Source organism: Choloepus didactylus, chromosome X (genome assembly GCF_015220235.1).
Source record: "Choloepus didactylus isolate mChoDid1 chromosome X, mChoDid1.pri, whole genome shotgun sequence".
NCBI lineage: Eukaryota > Metazoa > Chordata > Mammalia > Pilosa > Megalonychidae > Choloepus > Choloepus didactylus.
Window position 1 is genome coordinate 112320803 of NC_051334.1, and position 15347 is coordinate 112336149.

A 15347-nucleotide genomic window follows, 5' to 3' on the forward strand; every position below is an offset into this window, starting at 1 on the left:
AAGAGAATTGTAGCCATGGCACCCCTGACCTGTGCCTCATTTCTTCAGCTATAATAATCCATCTTCCCACTCCCCTTGCTTTTTCTTTCAAGCTCTGTGGCAAACACAGACGGACTGGTTATCCCAGGCAAGAGAAAAAGCAGCAGGAAACCTGCTGTTGGCATATAGATAATATCAGCTCAGGACCGTGGGAGTCAAGGGATTTGTACTTCCACTCTGGTGCCCATGAAGTACTGGGCTCAAGTCCAGAGAGCCTGGGAAGGCTCTGCTGTTGATGGTGGGCAGAGCAATGTTAACACAGCACTCAAAATGTACTGGGCGATGATGATTCAGGAATCCCACACGATCCCACGCTTCTGCTAGCTGCCACTTCCAGGAACTAAATTAGACCTCTGGTGCTAAGAGACAGCAGACCTTTTGGATCTGCTCAGAAAAAATGAGACCAGTCCTGAGAACTATCACACTGTTAGATACAGTGGAATGTTACACAGTCATTAAAGATGACAATTATGTGCACTATGCAGGTGGAAACCAGAATGTGAAATAATGTTAAGTGAAAGCAGTAGACTAGGAAACAGCAGGTACACATGCTGATTACAACTATGTAAAAACATACATATAAGAGTAGATCTCCAAAGGGATATACCTAGTTCTAAGCAAATGAAAAGCGCCATAATTCTTTTAGAATCCACACTCCCCTCCCTAACACACGTTTTAAATAATACTTTATTTAATTGTCATGTTGATCACACTCAGAGTCACCTGGCTTTTAGCTGACACAGGAGTTAACGCCGCAGATAATTTGATTCAGGGAATGGAAAAGAACTGAATGCTAAGGGGGCTGGTGTTTAAAATGGGCTGGATCTTCCCTATACCCACTTTATGTCCAGGGCACCTACTCAAACACAATTATACTTTCACGTTCAGCACTTGTGCCGGTTTGAATGTATTGTGTCCCCCCAAATGCCATTATCTTTGATGTAGTCTTGTGGGGCAGATGTTTTGGTGCTGATTAGATTTGCATGGAAATGCGCCCCACGCAACTGTAGGTGATAACTCTGATATTTCCATGGAGGCGTGGCCCCACCCATTCAGGGTGGGCCTTTATCAGTGGAGCCATATAAATGAGCTGACAGGCAGAGGGAACTTAGTGCAGCTGAGAGTGAACTTTTGAAGAGGAGCTACAGCCAAGAGGGACACTTTGAAGAAAGCACAGGAGCTACAGATGAAAGACAGTTTGAAGACAGCTGTTGAAAGCAGACTCTTGCTCCGGAGAAGCTAAGAGAGGACAAATACCCCAAGTGCAACTAAGTGACATTTTTGAGGAACTGCAGCCTAGAGAGGAACGTCCTGGGAGAAAGCCATTTTGAAACCAGAACAGCACTCAATAAGAAATTCCCTCCAGACAGATAGGAGACAAAACAACAGCTAGCAGACCAAACAACTCTAAGATGGGGAGTTTAAGAAAACCTATATTTGGACCTCTTGAGTCAGGCTGCTGTGTTTTACACTAGGCTGGGTTATACTGAGAGAAAGGAGCTGCTGTTTGGCTGCTAGAAGACATTTTTTACTTGTAAAGGAATTGCTACATGCTACCCACCCCCCTTGTCACCTTGCCACCGTTATTACTGACTGTCAAACATCTAGCACAGAACCTAAGATGGTGGCTAGGTGAGACAGGGCAAAAAAACACCCCTGTGAAAAATACTAGATAAAAGCCAGAAAGTGACCCAGAACACCAGTTCCAGTGATGCACCAGCCAGACAAGATCTGCTAAATCCACAGGGACTGTGCATTTGGTGAAAACAGGAGTCTGCATTCTGAAAGGACAGGCTGGGAACGCCCCTGCATGGCCCAGCGGCCCATGGCTTCCCTGGACAGCCAGTGCGCACTTGTGGCGTGGCACAGCCTTCCCTCAGCAGAGGTCCTGAAAGAGCACGGCTGAGAAGGGGGACCCACTTGGAAATCCCAGGGACCCTACGCCAATACCAAGGACTTGTGGGTCAGCGGCAGAGACAATCTGTGGCAAGACTGAAATGAAAGCTTAGACTCTTGCAACAGCCTTAAATCTCTGGGAACACCTGGGAGGTTTGATTATTAAAGCTGCCCTCCCTCCCTAACTACTCAGACACAGCCCCACATTCAGGGCGGACAGCACCAACAACACATCCAAACTTCGTGCACCAATTGGACCCCACAAGAATCAGACCCCCACACACCACAAAGACAAAGTTGGGGAGAACTGACTTGAGGGGATAGGTGACTCACGGATGCCATCTGCTGGTTAGTTAGAGAAAGTGTATGCCACCAAGCTGCAGTTCTGACAAATTAGGGATCAAGTAAAGCAAATGCCAAGAGGCCAAAAACAACAGAAAATCTTAAAGCATATGATAAAACCAGACAATATGGAGAACCCAAATCCAAAGACCCAAATCAAAAGATCAGAAGAGACACAGTACTTGGAGCAATTAATCAAAGAACTAAAGACAAACAACGAGAGCATGGCACAAGACATAAAGGACATGAAGAAGAGCATGGCACAGGATATAAAGAAGACCCTAGAAGAGCATAAAGAAGAAACTGCAAGAGTAGATAAAAAAATAGATGATCTTATGGAAATAAAAGAAACTGTTGGCCAAATTAAAAAGACTCTGGATACTCATAATACAAGATTAGAGGAAGTTGAACAACGACTCAGTGTCCTTGATGACCACAGAATGGAAAATGAAAGAACAAAAGAAAGAACGGGGAAAAAAATCGAAAAAATCGAAATGGATCTCAGGGATAGGATAGATAAAATAAAACGTCCAAATTTAAGACTCATTGGTGTCCCAGAAGGGGAAGAGAGGGGTAAAGGTCTAGAAAGAGTATTCAAAGAAATTGTTGGGGAAAACTTCCTAAACCTTCTACACAATATAAATACACAAAGCATAAATGCCCAGTCTGCCAGTTTGAATGTATTATGTCCCCCCAAACACCATTATCTTTGATGTAATCTTGTGTGGGCAGACTTATCAGTGTTAATTAGATTGCAATTCTTTGAGTGTTTCCATGGAGATGTGCCCCAGCCAACTGTGGGTGATGACTCTGATTGGGTAATTTCCATGGAGGTGTTGGCCCACCCATTCAGGGTGGGTCTGAATTAAATTACTGGAGCCATGTAAATGAGCTGACAAACAGAAGGAACTCAGTGCAGCTGAGAGTGACATTTTGAAGAGGAGCTGTGGCTTAGAGAGGAACGTCTTGGGAGAAAGTCATTTTGGAACCAGAACTTGGAGCAGACACCAGCCACGTGCCTTCCCAGCTAACAGAGGTTTTCTGGACGCCATTGGCCATCCTCCGGTGAAGGTACACTTTGTTTATGGACACTTTATGGCCTTATGACTGTAACTGTGTAACCAAGTAAACCCTCTTTTATAAAAGCCAATCCATTTCTGGTGTTTTGCATTCCGGCAGCATTAGCAAACTAGAACACCCAGCGAACTCCAAATAGAATAAATCCAAATAAACCCACTCCAAGACATATTCTGATCAGACTGTCAAATACTGAAGAGAAGGAGCAAGTTCTGAAAGCAGCAAGAGAAAAGCAATTCACCACATACAAAGGAAACAACATAAGACTAAGTAGTGACTATTCAGCGGCCACCATGGAGGCGAGAAGGCAGTGGAATGACATATTTAAAATTCTGAGAGAGAAAAATTTTCAACCAAGAATACTTTATCCAGGAAAGCTCTCCTTCAAATTTGAGAGAGAGCTTAAATTTTTCACAGACAAACAAATGCTGAGAGATTTTGCTAATAAAAGACCTGCCCTACTTCAGATACTAAAGGGAGCCCTACTGACAGAGAAACAAAGAAAGAAGAGAGAGAGACATGGAGAAATTTAATAGACATATATAGAACATTACATCCCAAATCACCAGGAGACACATTCTTCTCTAGTGATCACGGATCTTTCTCCAGAATAGACCATATGCTGAGACATAAAACAAGCCTCAATAAATTTTAAAAAAAAATTGAATTTATTCAAAACACATTCTCTGACCACAATGGAATGCAAATAGAAGTCAATAACCATCAGAGACTTAGAAAATTCACAAACACCTGGAGGGTAAAAATGAGGGGGAGATGAAAACATTCCCGGATAATCAAAAGCTGAGGGACTTCATCACCAGTAGATCAGTCCTATCAGAAATGCTAAAGGGAATTGAGCAGGCTGAAAGGAAGGGACACTAAACAATTGCCTGAAACCACATGAAGAAATAAAGATTTCCAGTAAAGATCACATGGTAAATATAAATACCAATACTACTGTATTTTTGATTTGTAATTCCACTATTTACTTCCTACAGGATCTAAAATACATAAACTGTAATGATAAATCAGTGGTTTTGGACTCAATGTAAAATATGTAATTTTTCACAAGAACTACATAAAGGTGGGGGGGGTGGAGGAGTATAGGAACATAGTTTATGTGTCCTATTGAAGTTAAGTTGGTATCAGAGAAAAACAAGATTGTTATAGATTTCAGAGGTTAAATTTTTTAGCCCCATGGTAAACACAAAGGAAGTATCAGAGAATATGACCATAGAGATGAAAAGTAGAGTATGAGTTATGAGAAGTGGGGGAAGGGGCAATGGGGAGTTGATAAGAAATGAGTGTAGGGTTTCTGTTTGGGGTGAAGGGAAATTTCTAGTAATGGATGGTGGGAAGGTGATGGCATTGCAACATTCTAAATGTGATTAATCCCACTAATGAAATGCTAGGGAGGGGGTGGAATGAGAAGATTTAGGCTGTATATATGTTTCCACAATTGAAAAAAAAAAGACAGTCTAAATAGATGACAATTGAATGCCAAGGATGATCCTGGATGGGATCTAAGGATGGAGGACAGAAGGCTCAAAGGGACACAGTTGGGACATAAGAGAAAAAAAAAAAAAGAAAGGAAATATAGAATGTAAGCTTTGTATCAATGTTGAATTTCTTGAACTTCTTAGCTGCGCTTAATGGGATTGCATAAAAGAATGTTCTTGTTGTTGGGAATTGTATACGTGAATTATAGTGTTTGTTCAAAGATGTGTGCAGCCTGCTCTCATATGTTCAGAAGACAGAGCAATAGATGATGGATGATAGGGAGGGAGGGAGGGAGGGAAAGAAAGAAATGGTGGTGTGACAGGATGTTAAAGTTGGTGGATCAGGATAGCAGGGGAGAGGGGTCGAGGTATGCTGGAGTTCTATGTATGGGTTCTGTATTGTTTTTGCAACTGTTCCTGTAAGTTTGAATTTATTACAAAATAAAATTAAAAAAAAAAAAAAACATCTAGCACGTATCTGTATATCTAGGTGAGTACTATCCTCTCCCTGGAGCCTTGGTCTCAACACCTGCCCACAATCTCATCTTTCTAGAATTAGCTTTCAATCAGTATATTTAGTTTTTAAAATACTATGTTTAGCTTTTTTTAACTTTGTATTTTGAAATAATTTTAGATTTACGTAAGAGTTGCACTATAGTACATAGAGTTCCTGCAGCCCTTTACCCAGCTTCCCCTATGTTAACATCTTATATAACTGACACATTTATCAAAAGTATGAAGTTAATTTTGGTACAATACTATTTACTAAACTACAGACTTCATTTGGTTTTCACCAGTTTTTCCCACTAGTGTCCTTTTACTGTTCCAGGATCCTATCAGGATCCCATACTGCATTTATAGTATGTTTAGTTTTTTTAAAAAGAACTTCACCCCTAGAAACAGTTTCCTTTTAGGAGTTCTAAAGGGCAAGCCTTTTAGTAGATGTTCTGGGTAATTTATGATCCTGAGCTATTCTGCCCAGAAGGGAACTCCATCACTTCTGTACCAAAGCCCTAAATTCATGACACCTTATCATGGTTATTTTAGAAAACACATCTTACATTAGCACATCTCACAGTAGTACAAAGGGATTTGACAAGTGGGTTATTTTCACAACCAATATTATGAGGGTGACAAAATGAGAGCATGGCCCTCCTTGTCTGTTTTCTATGCTTCATTTTCCGTCAAACTGTATTTAAACTTTTTACTGAAAGCTGTGATATTCGACTACAACCTAAATGCTGAGAAACACCCACACCAACACGGAAGGGACTCTTTGGAACGTGTTTGGCTTTGTTTGCCTGAAATTAAGTGTTATCTTACAAAAAACAAATTGATTACCTTATTTTTGCTAGGTAATCTCAATTGTGGGGGCTACTTAATAATGCATGCTTACTATGTGCAGGGCAATTTGCAAAGTGCTTTACATATATTGTTTTCCTGAATTGGTCACAACAATCCCATGAGGTAAGTACTATTACCACCCCTATTTTACCAGGGGGTGGGGAAGTGGGCATGGAACAAAGGGTTAGAGAGGTTAAGTCACTTGCCCAAGGTTGCCCAGCATGTAAGCTGTTCTAGTTTGCTAATGCTGCCAGAATGCAAAACACCAGAAATGGATCAGCTTTTATAAAGGGGGTTTGTTTGGTTACAAAGTTACAGTCTTAAAGCCATAAAGTGTCCAAGGTAAGGCATCAACAATCAGGTACCTTCACTGGAGGATGGCCAATGGTGTCCGGAAAACCTCTGTTAGCTGGGAAGGCACGTGGCTGGTGTCTGCTCCAAAGTTCTGGTTTAAAAATGGCTTTCTCCCAGGACGTTCCTCTCTAGGCTGCAGTTCCTCAAAAATGTCACTCTTAGTTGCACTTGGGGTGTTTGTCCTCTCTTAGAGTCTCCAGAGCAAGAGTCTGCTTTCAATGGCCATCTTCAAATTGTCTCTCATCTGCAGCTACTCTCTCAGGTTCTGTGCATTCTTCAGTGTCCCTCTTGGCTGTACTAGCTTGCTCCTTCTATCTGATCTTATATAATGCTCCAGTAATTTAATTCAGACCCACCCTGAATGGGTGGGCCAATACCACCATGGAAATTATCCAATCAGAGTCATCACCCACAGTTGGCTGGGGCACATCTCCATGGAAACACTAAAAGAATTACAATCTAATTAACACTGATAAGTCTGCCCACACAAGATTACATCAAAGATAATGGCATTTGGGAGAACATAATACATTCAAACTGGCACATTCCACCCCCTGGACCCCAAAATGACATTATCTTTCCATATACAAAATACATTCACCCCACAAAAATATCACAGAAACTTAAATCATTTCAGTAACAATAAGATCCCATCAAAATCAATTATAGGTATGGTCAGTCCTAAGGCATAATTCTCCTTTAGCTGTGGATCTGTGAACTTAGAACAAGTTATGGGGTTCCAATATACAAAGGAGGGACATTCATAGGATAAACATTCCCATTACCATAAGGAGAAACAGTAAGGAAAACAGAGTTAACAGGACCAAAACAGTTCCTAAAACCTGCAGGACAAACTCCATTAGATTTCAAAGTCTGACAATCATTAACAGAACATTGCATCCTTGGGGCTTGAGAGAGCAGGAGTCTAACCCTTCCTAAGGGCCTTTTTGGCAGCCCTTTCCTCTCCAAATGCTGGGGTGAGTTCTCCAACATATCCACACACTGGGGAGACCATCTTCTCAGTCCCACCCTCCTCAAACATTGGGGCAGCACCTGGATTCCCTTCCATCTCCGGGGCACACACTCAACCCCTTCAGAACAGTGGGGTGGCAACCAGGCTCTCCCCAATTCCCTGGGAATGTGCTCCACCCTCTTTGGAACCTGGGGTGGCAAAACTCTTCCAGAGCATTGAGGTGGAATGCCCACCCTCGACCTCTGGGGCAAACTCACCCGTTCCATGCATGTGGGTCACTCCGCTCTCCCAGTCCAAGGCCTCTTGACTGCAGACCTCAACATCCACAGCTCTGTCTTTGAAGAAATTTTTCCTTCAATTTGTTCCTTGTCTGTCTCCTCCAGTCCAGACCGGCAATGGCTCTGTCTATAAAGATCTTGCAAAAAGTCTGTTGGCTTCCCATGAAGCACACAGGGGTCAAAGCCATCAGACAATAAGACTTTCCACAAATCCTTTCTGCTTAACTCCTTCTCCAATCTTGGCTTGTACTGAAATGGTGGCTGGGTTCCATGTTTGGTTACATCCTCACATTGGGCTGTAGCTTCTGGGATTCCACCCCCTGGAAGCTCACAGTTTTCCAAGCCATCAGCTTCTGGTTTCTTTGAACCCAAGAGTTCAGTTCTAAGTTTATCTCTCTCCACTCGCATTTTACTATAAGCTGCAAGGAGAAGCCAGGGTACATCCTCCACATGTAGTCTGGAGATCGCCTCAGCTAAGTATTCCAGGTTGTTGCTTTCAAATTCTTCCTTCCATCTGCACCAGGACTCAATTTTGGCAAATTCTCTGCCACTTTAAAACAAGGATCACCTTTCTTCCAGTTCACAACAACACATTCATCATTTCTGTTCAAGGCCTTGTCAGAAGTATCTTTAGAGTCCATATTTCCGTTAACAGTCTCTTTAAAGCAGTTTAGGCCTTTTCTATTAAGCTCCTCACAATTCTTCCAGAATCTTCCCCCATCCATTTAAAAAGCCATTCCAACATGTTTGGTATTTGCAAACACAGCAGCACCAGCACCCCACTCCTGGTACCAAAATCTGTTCTAGTTTGCTAATGCTGCTGGAATGCAAAACACCAGAAATGGATCAGCTTTTATAAAGGGGGTTTATTTGGTTACAAAGTTACAGTCTTAAAGCCATAAAGTGTCCAAGGTAAGTCATCAACAATCGGGTACCTTCACTGGAGGATGGCCAATGGTGTCTGGAAAACCTCTGTTAGCTGGGAAGGCACGTGGCTGGTGTCTGCTCCAAAGTTCTGGTTTCAAAATGGCTTTCTCCCAGGACTTTCCTCTCTAGGCTGCAGTTCCTCAAAAATGTCACTCTTCACATCCCAGAGTAATTTGGGCAGATAATAAAAAATATATTTACAGCCTCCCCCTCCCCAGCCCCGAGGATCTGGGGAAAGGTGTGGAAGTGTTGGACTTCCTCACCCGGACTGGTGTTGATGTTGTCACAGACATTGGGACTGGCGGTTTGATGTGCTGAGCCCTCGATCATGGGTCATGCCCTTATGAAGCTCATTACTGCAAAGGAGAGGCTAAACTTGCATATAATTGTGCCTAAGAGTCTCCCCCTGAGTACCTCTTTGTTGCTCAGATGTGGCCCTCTCTCTCTCTAACTGAGCCACCTCGACAGGTGAACTCGCTGCCCTCCCCTCTACATGGGACCCGACTCCCAGGGGTGTAAATCTCCCTGGCAATGCAGAATATGACTCCCGGGGATGAATCTGGACCCAGCATTGTGGGACTGAGAGTATCTTCTTGACCAAAAGGGGGATGCAAAATGAGATGAAATAGTTTCAGTGGCTGAGAGATTTCAAATGGAGTCAAGAGGTCACTCTGGTGGACATTCTTATGCACTATATAGATAACATGTCTTAGGTTTTAATGTATTGGAATAGCTAGAAGTAAATACCTGAAACTACCAAACTCCAACCCAGCAGTCTGGACTCCTGAAGACAATTATATAATAATGTAGACTACAAGGGGTGACAGTGTGATTGTGAAGACCTTGTGGATCACACCCCCTTTATCTAGTGTATGGATGAGTAGAAAAATGGGGATAAAAACTAAAGGACAAATGGGGTGGGATGGGGGGATGATTTGGGTGTTCTTTTTTCACTTTTATTTTTTATTCTTGTTCTGGTTCTTTCTGATGTAAGGAAAATGTTCAGAGATAGATTGTGGTGATGAATGCATAACTATGTTATCATACTGTGGACAGTTGATTGTATACCATGGATGATTGTATGGTGTGTGAATGTATTTCAATAAAACTGAATTTAATTAAAAAAATGTCACTCTTATTTGCTCTTGGGGTGTTTGTCCTCTCTTAGCTTCTCCAGAGCAAGAGTCTGCTTTCAACGGCCATCTTCAAACTGTCTCTCATCTGCAGCTACTCTCTCAGGTTCTGTGCATTCTTCAAAGTGTCCCTTTTGGCTGTAGCAGCTTGCTCCTTCTGTCTGATCTTATATAGTGCTCCAGTAATTTAATTCAGACCCACCCTGAATGGGTGGGCCAACACCTCCATGGAAATTATCCAATCAGAGTCATCACCCACAGTTGGCTGGGGCACATCTCCATGGAAACACTCAAAGAATTACAATCTAATTAACACTGATAGGTCTGCCCATGCAAGATTACATCAAAGGTAATGGCATCTGGGGGAACATAATACATTCAAACTGGCACATAAGGGATGGAGCCAGGATTCAAATCCAAGTCTGCCTGATTCCAAAGCTGGTCCTCTTGGCTAGTATGCTATATTGCCCTTCTGAGCACCTGCCATGTTTCAGACTGTGCTAGGTGCTAGAGAGAGATACAACACTGAGCAAGTTATAATCCTTATTCTGTCAAGCATTCATCTAATTGGAGGAGATAAACTATTAAACAGCTAAGTATAATACAGCCCTCTTACTCCTTGGCTTGGTTATAACAAGTAAAGGTAATCAATAAATGCAAGTGGTGAATACTGACACCTTTAAATATTTAAATTCCTTTTTTAGGTCCTCAGAAGAAAGGCTTTTCTCTTCTATGTAACCTGGGGTAACAGTTATGAATGGACGTGAGGATACTTACATGTTCCTCCATTGTGTGGCTCTGGCCAGATGTGGGCATTGCCACCCCCCATTGTCTTCTTTGAGGAGAAACAATGGGAAATACAATGTGGAAATACATATATTATTGGAATAGAATCAGCTGATGGAAAATTTAAGTGTCAGACATTATAGTTGCACTCCATTTCAACTGTCCCTTTGCATTGGTATTACTTGGTGAGCTCCAAAGGAGCTTCAATTGGCTCATGACTGCACTTTATGAGCATGCCATTTTGAAATATATATATATATTTCTTAGAAAAATGGCAATGGTGACCCTATAGGTCATAAATTGGCAATGTGATTTTCAAGGTGAAGAGTTTGAAGACTTAAATCTCCACAAATGACAATCATTCCCTTCTCTCTTCAACCTTGCACCCCAAAAATACTCAAATAACATTAGCAAACACCCTAACTCTGTAGTTCTCAACACTGGCTGCACATTGGAATCACCAGGGGAACTTCGAAATTACCAATGCCTGTGTCCCACCCACAGAGATCATAATTTAATTGGTCTGAGGTGTGGCATGGACTTCGAAATTTTAAAAAGAATCTCAAGTGATTTTAATGTAGATATAAGTTTGGGAACCACAGCCCTAGTCAGAGGATCACAACCCTTGCTGCATATGAGAATCACCTTGGGGATCTTTCATTTTTTCATTTTTTTATTGTGGAATATAACATAAATACATAAAAGTTAACTTTCAAAGTGTGATTTAACAAGTAGAGAGCAAATTTCAAAGAACGTTATGGGTTACAGTTCCACAGTTTCAGTTATTTCCTTATTGTTTAATATAACCTATATAAAGATAGGTGATAACTTTCAATGTACAATTTAATAATTCGCTATACAGCAAATTTCAAAGACTGTTATGGGTTACAGTTTCACAATTTCAGTTATTTCCTTATTGTGAAATATAACATTTATGCAGAAAGGTGATAACTTTCAAAGTACAATTTAACAAGTAGTTATATACGAAATTTCAAAGACTGTTATGGGTTACAGTTTCACAATTTCAGTTATTTTCTTATTGTGAAATGTAACATATATACAGAAAGGTGATAACTTTCAAATTACAATTTAACAAGTAGCTATACAGCAAATTTCAAAGAATGTTATGGGTTACAGTTCCACCATTTCAGGTCTTTCCCTCTAGCTATTCTAATACTCTAGCAACTAAGAAAAAGAAAATTATATATAGAGATTCAGTATTCATAATCCTTTGTTAAATTCCATCTTGTCTGTTGCTACCCCTTCCTCTAGTTTAATCACTTTCCTTGTTTTCAGGGTTGTCTAGGCAGTGACCACCCTAACTTGTTCGTGTTGAAAAGGGGTGTCAACTTTATGAGCAAAGGGGTCGTGACTGGCTGATGTTCTTGAAGAGGCTGTTGCCTCTGGGTTTTGGGAATTATCTGGCATAGCAACTGTGCCAGTTTGAAGCTGTTATGAACCCCAGGATAGGCCATGTTCTTTTAATCCAGTCTTGTGGATGTGGACTTACTGTGGGTGGGACTTTTTTATTACATTGTTTCCTTAGAGGTGTGGCCCCACCCATTCAGGGTGGGTTTTAATTGGATCACTGAAGTCCTAAGAGAGCTGAGAGCCCACACAGACCCAGATGCTTTGAGACACTAATAGATGCAGACAGAAAGATGTTTTGAGATGCTAAGTTAAGAGATGAAACCCAGAGTTTGCCCCAGAGAAGCTAAGAGAGGACTCCCAGACACTTAAAGAGAAACGCCCAGGGAGAACAAGCAAGATGCACAGGAGCTGAGAGACAGAAGCTAAGAGAGACAGAAGCCCAGAGACATTTTGGAGAAAGTAATCTTGAAACACAACCCAGGAGCAAAGGTCCAGCAGACACCAGCTATGTGCCTTCCCAGCTGACAGAGGTGTTCCAGACGCCACTGGCCTTACTTCAGTGATGGTATCATGCTGATGCCTTAGTATGGCCACTTTTATGGCCTTAGATCTATAAATTTGTGACCTAATAAATCCCCTTTATAAAAGCCAATCCATTCCTGGTATTTTGCATAACAGCAGCTTTAGCAAACCAGAACAGGAACACTTTGGAGGATTTAAGTTTCTGAAAAATAAACTTAATGAGTGAAACTTTAATAGAGTCTCAGATAGGGACCAGGGTATTCTTTAGGATTTTGAGGACTACTGTTGATTTGGGTTTGTCATACTGTGGGCATTTGAAATACCTAGCTGAAGCTTGCATAGAAGTAACCTCCAGGACAGCCTCTCAACTATTTGAAATCTCTTAGCCACTGAAACCTTATTTTGTTGCCTTCCTTTTCCCCCTTTTGGTCAAAAATGTATTCTCAATCCCTCATTGCCAGGGTCTGGCTCATTCCTGGGATCTGTGTCCCACGTCTCCAGGAAGACTCAAACCCCGGGGAGTCCTGTCCCACATCGGGGGGAGGGTGATGAATTTATTTGCAGAGTTGGGCTTAGAGGGAGAAAAGCTACATCTGAGCAGCAAAAGAGGTTCTCTGGAAGTGACACCTAGGCATAATTATAGGTGGGCTTAGCCTCCCCTTTCCAGCCATAAGTTTCACAAGAGCAAGCCTCAATCAAAGGCTTGACTTATTAAGTAGGGGGTTCCTAATTTCACATAGCATATGTTCTGTCCAAGATAAACAATCAGTGCCTCACATTATCTTCACTTAGTTGTACAATCGTCATCACTATCCATTTTAAACAATTCTCATGACCCAAAACACCACTTCGGGGATCTTTTAAAAATCCAGATGCTAGGGCCACACCCCAGACCAATAAAATCAGAATATGTTGGGGTGGGACTCAGGAACTAGGACTTTTTTTAAAATTTTCTTTTAAAGCTCCCCAGGTAATTCCGATGTGCAACCACTGCCTTAGGTGAAACTTGGAACCCGAGATACAGGTGATATCAAAATTTGGCACTCAGCTAGCAGTTCAGCAGCTCCAGAGATAAGCCTAATGAGAAGCAGTTCTGGAAGACAGATAGGAAGCAGAATGAGGACAAGCCTTTAAAACAATTGTCCAACTTTAATATTAAGATGAGATCACTTTTCTCTTGCACTTATAAAGGATAATTTTAAGGCTTGGCTAGGATTACTAGCAAATGATGGTATCTAAGCCCCACTCTCTACCACATCCATCAAAATAATTGCAGAAGGAATGGGAAAGGTAATGCTTTAAAGGGATGAAAACTTTTGCAAAGGACCGCAAACCAGTGTTCAGAGAGCCTGGGTGAGTCTACACAAGGAAGCAGAAAAGCAATCCATTTGACCTATGTTATTACCCAACTAGTTTTCATATGCAACTTGTGCACTTTTACTCATCAAGCTAAACACTGGGCTTAAAGATAAAAAGCAAAGAACAGTGATTCTCACCCTTGGCTGCACATTAAAGTCATCTGGGGAGTTTTTAAAATAATGATGTGAGGGCTCCACCCAAGATTAATTAAATCAGAATCTCTTTGGGGATGGAGCCCAGAACCATTGTTTTAAAAGGTCCCCAGGTGATTCTAATGTGCAACCAAAGCTGAGAACACTTGCCCTAAACCAGTGGTTCTCAAATTTTAGTGTGCATCATGGTTCTCAAATTTTAATGTACATCAGAATCACCTAAATAGCTTATTTAACTGCAGACTGCTGGGCCCCACCCTCAGCATTTCTGATTCAGTTGGGGTGGAACCTGAAAGTTCATATTTTTAACAAGTTCCCAGATGATGCTAATGCTGCTGGTCCAAGGGACCACACTTTGAAAAGTAAAGCACTACCCAGAACACCGGTTCTCAACCTTGGCTGCACATTAGAATAACTGGGGGATATTTTAGAAATACTGATGCCCAAGCCCCTCCCTAGAACAATTAAATCCAAACCTCTGGGACCCAGGCTTTAATATTTCTAATGGTTCTCCAGATGACACAAATGTGCAATCAAGTTTGCAATCCACTACCCTAGACTTAAGATATTTTACAGTTGGAAGAGTTTTAGTGCAAACCCTTAAATCTCCCAGGAATTTATAGGTAATTTGTTTATTACTGGTCCCCATGTTACAAACCCAATTTATCACTGTTCTTCCTTTAATCTTTACTATGTATTAATAATGTGACCAATTTAGGGTGACCAGCTTGCTCTGGTTTGCCAAGGATGTTCCTGGTTTTAGCACTGAAAGTCAAATATCCTGGGAAAACCAAGACAGTTGGTTACTGTACTGTTTTACAGATCATAGGCTGAAACATAGTACTACTAAAGTTTGCTTCTAACACCCAGCATCCAGATCTTGTTTATCAAATACCATTCTCCATTCAAGGGTACCAGGGCTCTTTAAAATGGTTGATTCCAGGGATGGGGAATGGAAAATATAAGTCAAGCCTAGGAATCTTGTGCCAGAAACTGAGCAAGTACTCAAAGACTAATGGAGGCATGCCAAAAGGATATGGGAACCAGTGTGAAGAGACACACAGGCCAAATTGGGGAAAATTTGAGCATCAAAAAGAAGGTACTCTGAGACTCAGACCTAGAGTTCGGTAGCTATGAATGCCAACAATTACTCCATACAGCAAATGTTAAAGAAGCTGAAAAAGAGATCAGACTTCAATTAGACATATGAATGAAATGGACTTGGTTAGGACTAAGGTAAATCAGACTAAAAGGTAAAGGATGATATTGACTGTGTTTTAAAACTTCAACTTGTA